The 11,289-nt window shown below is 41.8% G+C and overlaps 1 pseudogene; it reads right to left on the reverse strand.

Moving 5' to 3' along the window:
* Positions 1 to 8,785: 8,785 nt before the first annotated feature.
* On the reverse strand, positions 8,786 to 11,019 carry LOC132897618 (uncharacterized protein K02A2.6-like; annotated as a pseudogene).
* Between the last annotated feature and the right edge of the window lie 270 nt (positions 11,020 to 11,289).

Genomic DNA, 11,289 nt, shown 5'->3' on the forward strand with positions numbered 1-11,289 from the left:
GGAAGACTGAATCTGCAATAGGTAAGCAGCTTGGTGTGAAGAAATCAACTGTGGGAGCAATTATTCGAAAATGGAAGACATACAAGACCACTGATAATCTCCCTCGATCTGGGGCTCCACGCAAGATCTCACCCCGTGGGGTCAAAATGATCACAAGAACGGTGAGCAAAAATCCCAGAATCACACGGGGGGACCTAGTGAATGACCTGCAGAGAGCTGGGACCAAAGTAACAAAGGCTACCATCAGTAACACACTATGCCGCCAGGGTCTCAAATCCTGCAGTGCCAGACGTGTCCCCCTGCTTAAGCCAGTACATGTCCAGGCCCATCTGAAGTTTGCTAGAGAGCATTTGGATGATTCAGAAGAGGACTGGGTGAATGTCATATGGTCAGATGAAACCAAAATAGAACTTTTTGGTAAAAACTCAACTTGTCGTGTTTGGAGGAGAAAGAATGCTGAGTTGCATCCAAAGAACACCATACCTACTGTGAAGCATGGGGGTGGAAACATCATGCTTTGGGGCTGTTTTTCTGCAAAGGGACCAGGACAACTGATCCGTGTAAAGGAAAGAATGAATGGGGCCATGTATCGTGAGATTTTGAGTGAAAACCTCCTTCCATCAGCAAGGGCATTGAAGATGAAACGTGGCTGGGTCTTTCAGCATGACAATGATCCCAAACACACCGCCCGGGCAACGAAGGAGTGGCTTCGTAAGAAGCATTTCAAGGTCCTGGAGTGGCCTAGCCAGTCTCCAGATCTCAACCCCATAGAAAATCTTTGGAGGGAGTTGAAAGTCCGTGTTGCCCAGCAACAGCCCCAAAACATCACTGCTCTAGAGGGGATCTGCATGGAGGAATGGGCCAAAATACCAGCAACAGTGTGTGAAAACCTTGAAGACTTACAGAAAACATTTGACTGCTGTCATTGCCAACAAAGGGTATATAACAAAGTATTGAGATGAACTTTTGTTATTGACCAAATACTTATTTTCCACCATAATTTGCAAATAAATTCTTTAAAAATCAGACAATGTGATTTTCTGGATTTTTTTTTCTCATTTTGTCTCTCATAGTTGAAGTGTACCTATGATGAAAATTACAGGTCTCTCTCATCTTTTTTAGTGGAAGAACTTGCACAATTGGTGACTGACTAAATACTTTTTTGCCCCACTGTGTGTGTATATATATATATATATACAAAATGGAATCATTTGCTGACAGCTCAGTCCCCCCCAGTTCAAAAATCCTATCTGCGCCCCTGGTCTGCGCTTCTGGATCATGTTTAGATACGGCTTCTTCTTTGAACTATAGAGTTTTAGCTGGCAACGGCGGATGGCACGGTGAATTGTGTTCACAGATAATGTTCTCTGGAAATATTCCTGAGCCCATTTTGCGATTTCCAATACAGAAGCATGCCTGTATGTGATGCAGTGCCGTCTAAGGGCCCGAAGATCACGGGCACCCAGTATGGTTTTCCGGCCTTGGCCCTTATGCACAGAGATTCTTCCAGATTCTCTGAATCTTTTGATGATATTATGCACTGTAGATGATGATATGTTCAAACTCTTTGCAATTTTACACTGTTGAACTCCTTTCTGATATTGCTCCACTATTTGTCGGCGCAGAATTAGGGGGATTGGTGATCCTCTTTCCATCTTTACTTCTGAGAGCCGCTGCCACTCCAAGATGCTCTTTTTATACCCAGTCATGTTAATGACCTATTGCCAATTGACCTAATGAGTTGCAATTTGGTCCTCCAGCTGTTCCTTTTTTGTACCTTTAACTTTTCCAGTCTCTTATTGCCCCGTCCCAGCTTTTTTGAGATGTGTTGCTGTCATGAAATTTCAAATAAGCCAATATTTGGCATGAAATTTCAAAATGTCTCATTTTTGACATCTGATATGTTGTCTATGTTCTATTGTGAATACAATATCAGTTTTTGAGATTTGTAAATTATTGCATTCCGTTTTTATTTACAATTTGTACTTTGTCCCAACTTTTTTGGAATCAGGGTTTTGTATATATATATATATATATATATATATATATATATATATATATATATATATATATATAAAATAAACCTCATGTTCCTGGAATGTTCTCTCAAGGGAAGTTCATCAAATGTGACTTTTAGGTTTATTTTTGCATACAAACTAACAAATGGCCCATTTAGATCAACATCTCATCATCTCTAGCCACTTTGTCCTATTCTACAGGGTCACAGGCAAGCTGGAGCCTATCCCAGCTGACTACAGGCGAAAGGTAGGGTACACCCTGGACAAGTCGCCAGGTCATCACAAGGCTGACACATAGACACAGACAATCATTCACACCTACAGTCAATTAGAGTCACCAGTTAACCTAACCTGCATATCTTTAGACTGTGGGGGAAACCAGAGCACCCAGAGGAAACCCACACAAACACAGGGAGAACATGCAAACTCTGCACAGAAAGGCCCTCGCCGACCACGGGGCTTGAACCCAGACCTTCTTGCTGTGAGGCGACAGCGCTAACCACTACACCACCGTACTGCCTAGATCAACATTTATGCAAAAATTGCAACAGAACAGGCCACTATATTTCACTGATGAAAAAGTTAGCCCAGTTAATAAGTATTCTGTATTACAGATATAATAGTGTTCTACAAAATGGCATCATAATTCCTGTTTTATTTTGGTTTTGCTTGTTTAAAATCAGTGTCTGTGATATACGCCTATGTACAAATGTACTTTTTGTTGCATATACAGTGCCCTTTATGATTATTGGCACCCCTTTTAAAGATTAGCAAAAAGGGTTAGAAAAAAATCCACCTTTTGGTGAAGTAGCTTCATCACACACTGATAAAATGAGAAAAAAACAAACTTTAATTGAAATAAATTTATTCAGAGAAAAACAAATCCCTCGTCAAGAAGTAATTATTTTCAACAAAAACACGTGCCACTATTACTGGCACCCCTGGAAATGGGAATGGGAATCATGCTTCACTTCTGTCTTATTTGGTTTGTGTGTTCTCTTATCTTTCCCGTGTTGATGGATGACTAAGAGAATTTGGCCTCTGTGTCACCTCATATTTGTACCCCAGTTAATCAGGAAGTTATGGATTACAGCTTGAAAGTTCCTACACACTCCAATCAACTCAAAAAATGCCCAATTTAAATGGAAAACATGCTTCAATTACATTGTTTTCACTATAATTTCCAGGGGTGCCAGTAATAGTGGCACATGTATTTTTATTGAACATAAATATGTCTTGAAGAGGTATTTGTTTTTCTCTGAATAAATTTATTTCAATTAAAGGTTGGATTTTTCTCAATTTTTCAGTGTGTGATGAAGCTATTTCACCCAATGGTGCATTTTTTCAAACCCTTTTTACTAATCTTTACAAGGCTGGTGCAACATCCTACAGAGGTACCACCTACACAAATGATGTTGCTTACAGGTTTATGTGACAAGAAGGTATATACTTGTACAATTCTGTGTGTGTGTGTGTGTGTGTGTGTGTGTGTGTGTGTGTGTGTGTGTGTGTGTGTAGAGTACCATTCACATGTTTGGACACACCTAATTCAGTGTATTTTTCCCCTTTTTTATGAATTAAAAGACACTTCATGTCCTGTTGTTTCTCTTTACTTAGTTGAGTGGTTTCTTGACATACAGTACAAATAATCTGGATTACTAGAGTTGTGGAATAGGGCTATTTACTGTATTTTATTATTCACTATTTACTGTTTGATGATCCTGAGCACATTAAGAAGGCAAGAAATTCCACTAATTACCTTTTGACGAGACACACCTGTTAATTGAAAAGCATTCCAGGTGACGACCTCATGAAGCTGGTTAAGATAATGCTAGTAGTGTGCAAAGCACCATCAAGGTAAACGCTGGCTAGTTTGAAGAATCTAAAATATAAAACATGTTTTTTTAAACACATTTTTGTTTACCACATGATTCCATATTTGTTCAATGTTATTTCATAGTTTTTATTTCTTCAGTATTGTTCTACAATGTAGAAAATAGTCACAATACAGAAAAACCTATGAATGAGTAGATGTTTTGAAATTTCAATATGTCAATATTAAGCATGGGTGACATGGTGGCACAGCAGGTAACATTGCCACCTTATAGCTTCAGAGTCCTCAGTTTGATCCTGAGCTTGGGTTACTATCTGTATGGGTTTCCTCCAGGTTCTCCAGTTTCCTCCCACCTCCCAAAAACATATCAGTAGGTGGACTGGCTACTCTTACACTGGCTCAAGAGGTGAATGACTGGATGTGTGCATGGTGCTTTGTGTGGGAGTGGTGTCCCGTCATGTGTTCTCAAGATAAGCTCCAGATCCACCACAACCCTGAGAGAGATAAAACAATAACTGAAAATGACTGAGAGTGAGAAACCAAAGACTACAACAATATATAGCATATTTAATTTTCAGAAATAGGAACAAGAGCAATACAAACCAAAAGCAAGGTAAGCTGATTGTATGTGCTATTATGCATTTGTAGTACAGGTAGGGTACATGAAATTAGAACAGATTTAGATTAGACTGAATTGTGTTAATTTAATTTTAATTTATTTAGCTTTGCCATACATGCATACATTATGGCTGGGAAGCTACTACAGCTTGTGCCAATTACAGTGGCCTCATTGTACCGAATCTGCATGTCTTTGAACTTCAGGCATATCTCCTACTTGGGGAGCCAATTTGTTTCAATCTTGTCTTCTTTTGTAACTGAGAGACCTTATTGAGGTATTTCACCTGACGTCACAGGGTCACGTGACGCCCCGGTGTCCGCCATTTTGAACGTCAAGCTAGCTAATGTCAACAACAGTAGCTAGTATGTTACTGTAGCAATGTTTACGTTCAGTCATTTGGATGACTGTTAAAACCTTTCAGTCTCAAGTTTTTCCTTTACTGGATTTACTAGTTTACTGAGCTAGTGCGCGCCGGCCACCGGGGAGCTAGCGCGCGCCGGCCGCCGGCAGGCTAGTGCGCGCTAGCTCCCAGCTTGCCCGAGCGCGCTAGATCAGTAAACTAGTAAATACAGTAAAGGAAAAACTTGAGACTGAAAGGTTTTAACAGTCATCCAAATGACTGAACGTAAACATTGCTACAGTAACATACCAGCTACTGTTGTTGACATTAGCTAGTGCTAACAGCTAGCTGCTAGTGCACTGCTACAACTACACCGACCCTAATAATACAGTTCTTGGTCATTGCCTGGTAACAGCAAATTTATAACGGGCCATGTCTCAACAGACTAAGAAGTTATTTCAATGACATTTAATAACATTTTGTTTATCCTGAGGACCGAAAGTAAATGAAAATGTGAACAAACCTTAGCTGTAATAAGATGGCGACCACTGGCTCCAGGGACGACCCACTGATGTAGGCATGTTACCCAGCCTGACACAAAATATTTTTAGGCATCCAAACTCTTATACGCTTTCAGATCAATACCTGTGTATGGCGATGGATTTTTAACGACATAGGTATACAGATCATGTGGGCCGAAATCAGGTAAAGACGAGGGCTTTGTGTACTTCCGTACATCAGTGAGCAATCCTGGTGGAAGCAGGTAAACGTCGTTCTCTAAGCCTGCTAACCTCAATTTTTGCAAATACCTCTCCCTCTGCTCGCCCTGTAAATGCCCTACGTCGCTGGATAGTGAAGGTGTTTTCTGCATCTCGCTCCTTTTTCTTTTATGTTTTTCGTTTGTCGCCTTCCTCGCATTCAAACTGATTCGAGCCGTGCCGTCCAAAATGGCAGCATCACATGACTTGGTCACGTGGGTGAAATACCTCAAAATGTATGCACGGTGATTGCGCTCTAATCAGGAACAGGCCATGCAAATTAGTCCTAATGGTATGCGTTTGCATTGTACTTGGCGGCTGTGCGCTCTAAGTGCCAATGTGCGTGGATGTGACAGATGTAACCAGACAGCTGCTTGACATCAAGTTTGATATTCAAACGTAACTATATAGTAATGATGTAAAGTGAAAGTGCTGGTTCACAGCTGTCCAACAGACACCCAGCAGAGTCATACCATAATAAATGTTGTGGTGTTGTTTCTGGCACATAGCATGCGGTGTCAAAGAAAGGAATAAATATGTATTTGTAACTGCGATGTGTATCTCATTATTGGTATCACTGTCACAAGACAATGCAGCAATTTATTGATGCGAAATACACTACATTACATAATTCAATGGTTCATATGTCTCATCTCATCTCATTATCTCTAGCCGCTTTATCCTTCTACAGGGTCGCAGGCAAGCTGGAGCCTATCCCAGCTGACTACGGGCGAAAGGCGTGGTACACCCTGGACAAGTCGCCAGGTCATCACAGAGCTGACACATAGACACAGACAACCATTCACACCTACAGTCAATTTAGAGTCACCAGTTAACCTAACCTGCATGTCTTTGGACCGTGGGGGAAACCGGAGCACCCGGAGGAAACCCATGCAGACATGGGGAGAACATGCAAACTCCACACAGAAAGGCCCTTGCTGGCCACGGGGCTCAAACCCAGACCTTCTTGCTGTGAGGCGACAGCGCTAACCACTACACCACCGTGCCGCCCTGGTTCATATGTGATAATATTATTCTCTTCAGGTTGATTTTGTGCCTTTATTTATATATATACTGCACCTCCAGTCATCATCAGTCTGTCAAGCTCCTAAAGTTCACAGACAACACCACCCTCATTGGACTCATCTCTGATGAGGATGAGTCTGCCTACGGGTGGGAGATTATCCATCTGGTGTCCTGGTGCAGACAAAACAATCTAGAGCTTAATGCTCTAAAGACAGTGGAGATGACCATAGACTTCAGGAGGAGCTCTGCCACACCCTCCCCCATCACCCTGTTTGACTCCCCAGTAACCTCTGTGGTGTTTCCACATCCTGGGTACTATAATCGCTCAAGACCTCAAGTGGGAGATGAATATCTGCTCTCTCACCAAGAAAGCACAGCAGAGGATGTACATCTTGCGGCAGTTGAAGAAGTTTGATCTGCTAAAGACAATGATCATGTACTCTTACACCACCATCATTGAGTCTATCCTCACCTCCTCCATCACCGTCTGGTACGCTGCTACCACTGCCAAGGACAAGGGCAGACTGCAGCGCATCATTCGGTCTGTTGAGAGGACGATTGGCTGCAACCTTCCATCTCTTCAGGACCTGTATGAGTCCAGGACACTGAAGAGGGCAGAAAGGATTGTGGCCGGCCCCTCTCACCCCAGACACAAACTTTTTGAATCACTCCCTTCTGGTAGGAGGTTGCGGTCCATTAAAACCAAAACCTCACACCATAAGGCCAGCTTTTTCCCCACTGCGGCTGGCCTCATCAATAAGGGCAGAGACCCCCAATGACTCTAAACTCACACTTTTAATCTGTAACTTTAATGCACTTCATCTCTGAACTGTGATTTTGCACATTTCATACTCATGTCATACATCTTCATCCTGCGAACTTTTATTGCACATTCCAGCGCACACTGTACAGCGTGGTTATTTATTTAACCCATTGCACATATTCTCTTCTTCTCACACATTCATGTCACGACTCTTCTTCATCTTCATCCTGTGACCCATTTTTGCACATTATGGGACGTACTGTACAACTTGGACTTCAACCCATGCACAGACCCCTTAAATATGTCCACTTTTCAAATTAGTATACAGTGGTGCTTGAAAGTTTGTGAACCCTTTAGAATTTTCTATATTTTTGCATAAATATGACCTAAAACTTCATCAGATTTTCACACAAGTCCTAAAAGTAGATAAAGAGAACCCAGTTAAACAAATGAGACAAAAATATTATACTTGGTCATTTATTTATTGAGGGAAATCATCCAATATTACATATCTGTGAGTGGCAAAAGTACTGTATGTGAACCTTTGCTTTCAGTATCTGGTGTGACCCCCTTGTGCAGCAATAACTGCAACTAAACGTTTCCAGTAACTGTTGATCAGTCCTGCACACTGGCTTGGAGGAATTTTAGCACATTCCTCCGTACAGAACAGCTTCAGCTCTTTATCTTTATTTCGAACATGTAAACAAACAATGAATAAATAAACAGAAAACAAGAAAAGCAAAACAGCATTTGCAACAAGAACACGTAAAAAGCCACTAAATTAGAAAATAAACAATAAATAATATAGGTAATAATAATATATCAAAATCAAAACAAAAGAAAACAAAACAAAAATACAAACAAGGACGCACTAAGCAGTTTTGAGTTTAACTGTGTTAACTGTGTATAACTGGCCAGCTCCAGTTATGCACAGGTTCCTATAGGTTGGTTCCTATTTAACTGGAATGTCTGACAGTTGCTTACAAGAGATTCTATGTCTGAATCTAAGTTCGGCCACCAAAAGTGACTACACAGTAAAAATCATAGTGTCAATTTTACTCTTTAAGAGTTGAATTTAACTCTCTGTCAGATAACATTTGGTCCCACTCAAAATCAGTGTAAAATTTACTCTATAGCCAGTGTAAGATTTTTAGAGTTAATTTTACTCTATTTTGTGTCAAAATTAACAATGAGGTGTGTAAAAATATTTAACACTATAGATAGTGTAAGATTTTCAGAGTTAATCTGACTCTATATTGTATTTTCGCGGGGAATTATCACCCTGCAGAGCAGATTTTGTCGTTGTGTGCAAGTGGGAATTAACTCTCACTTTTGACACTACCATTTAGATGATTTTACTCTGCAGTGTTATAACTACTCTATCCAGAGGAAAATAGGTTTACACTGCAATATTGACACTCCATTTTTTACTGTGTACGGGCTAATGCCTTCATCTTAACCATCCCCTGGTGATTTTCATGCAATTCATGTAACAGTTGTGGCCTTAAAACTTCTGGTATAACCACACGAAAACCCCACATCACACAGTCTGACTCAACCGTCAGCTCAGTGTTTCTAATAAAGTATGGCCTTAACTCTTCATCAGTCAAAAGCTTTGGCCAGCCATTCCGTGTGAAGTGCTTTACTCTCTGTAGTATTGAATCAGTCTTTGTTTGTCTGGCTATCTCTTGTGAAGAGACGGGAACTTGATCCAGAAAAGAAATCCTAAAAACAGAGCTATACTCTGCATCTGGATCATCTGTCTGTAGCAGTAGACACAACAAGGCATCTGCATTTGCATGCTGCAAAGACAGCTTGTAGCAGATGTTATACTGATAAGCTGCTAGAATTAACGACCGCCTCTGCAGTCTGGCTACAGCCAATGTAGGCATGCCGGTCTTTGGTCCCAGTATTTTAAGTAACGGTTTGTGATCAGTCAGCAGAGTAAACTTATGTCCATACAAATAATCATTAAACTTTGACACACCAAATATGATGCTAAGCGCCTCTTTTTCGATTTGAGAGTAACTGACTTCGGTTTTAGTGAGCGTGTGCAATGCATACACTATGGGCTTCTCACTGCCATTTGGAAACTGATGTGAAATCACGGTGCCAATGCTGTAAGGTGAGGCATCGCACGCCAAAATCACAGGCAATTGCGGATCATAGTGGGTTAACACTGGTGCTGGTGCAGCTACAAGCTGCACTTTTGTGCATTCAAAGGCATCCTGGCATTTCTTAGACCAGTTCCACTCTTTATCTTTATGCAACAGCTCAGTCATTTGCTTAATTTCACTGGCCAGGTTTGGTATAAATTTCCCATAGTAATTGAGCATGGCCAGAAAAGACCTCAATTCTGACACATTTTTAGGTACTGGTGCCTTGTCAATAGCCTCAGTTTTCTCTTTAATTTAATTTAACCTTCGGCATCAATTATATGTCCAAGGTAGGTCACACTATTCTGAAAGAATGCGCATTTCTCTTTATTTAACCTAAGTCCATGGTCTTCAAGTCTCTGCAACACGCGCTTCAAGTTGTCTACATGGGCATTAGTATCTTTTCCCGTAATTAGAATATTGTCAAGGTAACATACTACTCCATCAAGCCCTTGTAAGACTTCATCCACTGTGTGTTGAAAAATAGCTGGCGCGCTAGCGACCCCGTATGGTAAGTGGTTACACACATAGAGACCTCGCTGCATGTTTATGGTCTCATTCAGTTCGAGCTGAGTATATGCTTCTGTCAAATCAAGTTTAGTAAAGAAGAAGAAACCTTTATTTGTCACATGCACACTTCAAGCACAGTGAAATTCATCCTCTGCATTTAACCCATCTGAAGCAGTGAACACACACCCACCCAGAGCAGTGGGCAGCCACACTAGAGCGCCCAGGGAGCAGTCAGGGGTTAGGTACCTTGCTCAAGGGCACTTCAGCCCAAGGCCATCCCATGGCCCTAACTGCATGTCTTTGGATTGTGGGGGAAACCAGAGCACCCGGAGAAAACCCACTCAGACATGGGGAGAACATGCAAACTCCACACAGAAAGGCCCTCGCCGGCCACTGGGTTTGAACTTTGAACCTTCTTGCTGTGAGGCGACCATGCTAACCACTACACCACCATGCCACCGAAAATAAACGTCAGACAGCACCAGCGGTTCGAACTCAGCTCGCCCTGGTGTGCAATTGAAGAAATCAATCGAAGTAACTGCTTGGCTAAACTGACGCAAGTGTTTTCCACCTGCTAAAGTAGAAAACAAATCCTGTGTTTTTGGCAGGAGGTATTGATCCACATCGAGCCACTGATTTATCGTCACTTTATAATCTCCACAAATGCGCACGGATCCATTTCGTTTAGGAACGCACACTAGAGGCACAGCCCATTCACTATGTTGCACAGGGGAGATTACTCCCTGCCGCTCAAGCTCAATCAACTTTTTATCGACGGCCTCACGCAGTGCATAAGGCACGGGCCTCGCTTTGCAAAACTTTGGTTTCGCATCGGGTGACACACGTAGGGTGGCAGTAACGCCTTTAGCGCATCCTAGCTCTGCACAAAACACTGCCCTGTGCTCGTAGCACACTTGTTCCACTGGATCGGATATGGCTACGCGATTTACTTTGGACCAGTCTAAGTTTAGCACCTGAATCCAGTCGCGGCCCATAAGCGCAGGTGCCTTACAACGAGACACTAACAATGGTAGCAGCAATTGCTGCTTCCCACATTGTACATTCACCATAAGTTTACCCAACATGGCTAGCGGTTGCTCAGTGTAGGTTCTCAGTGTAATGTCGCAAGGCTGTAACTTCGCCCTTTTAATTTCGATTTGTACAAGCTCTCTGAGATAACTGACTTCGCTGCCCCAGTATCTACTTCCATGTACATCCTAATCCCATTGCATTTTACCATCACCTTATATGGTTTTACAAACTCA

This window comes from Neoarius graeffei, chromosome 14 (genome assembly GCF_027579695.1).
Source record: "Neoarius graeffei isolate fNeoGra1 chromosome 14, fNeoGra1.pri, whole genome shotgun sequence".
Lineage (NCBI taxonomy): Eukaryota > Metazoa > Chordata > Actinopteri > Siluriformes > Ariidae > Neoarius > Neoarius graeffei.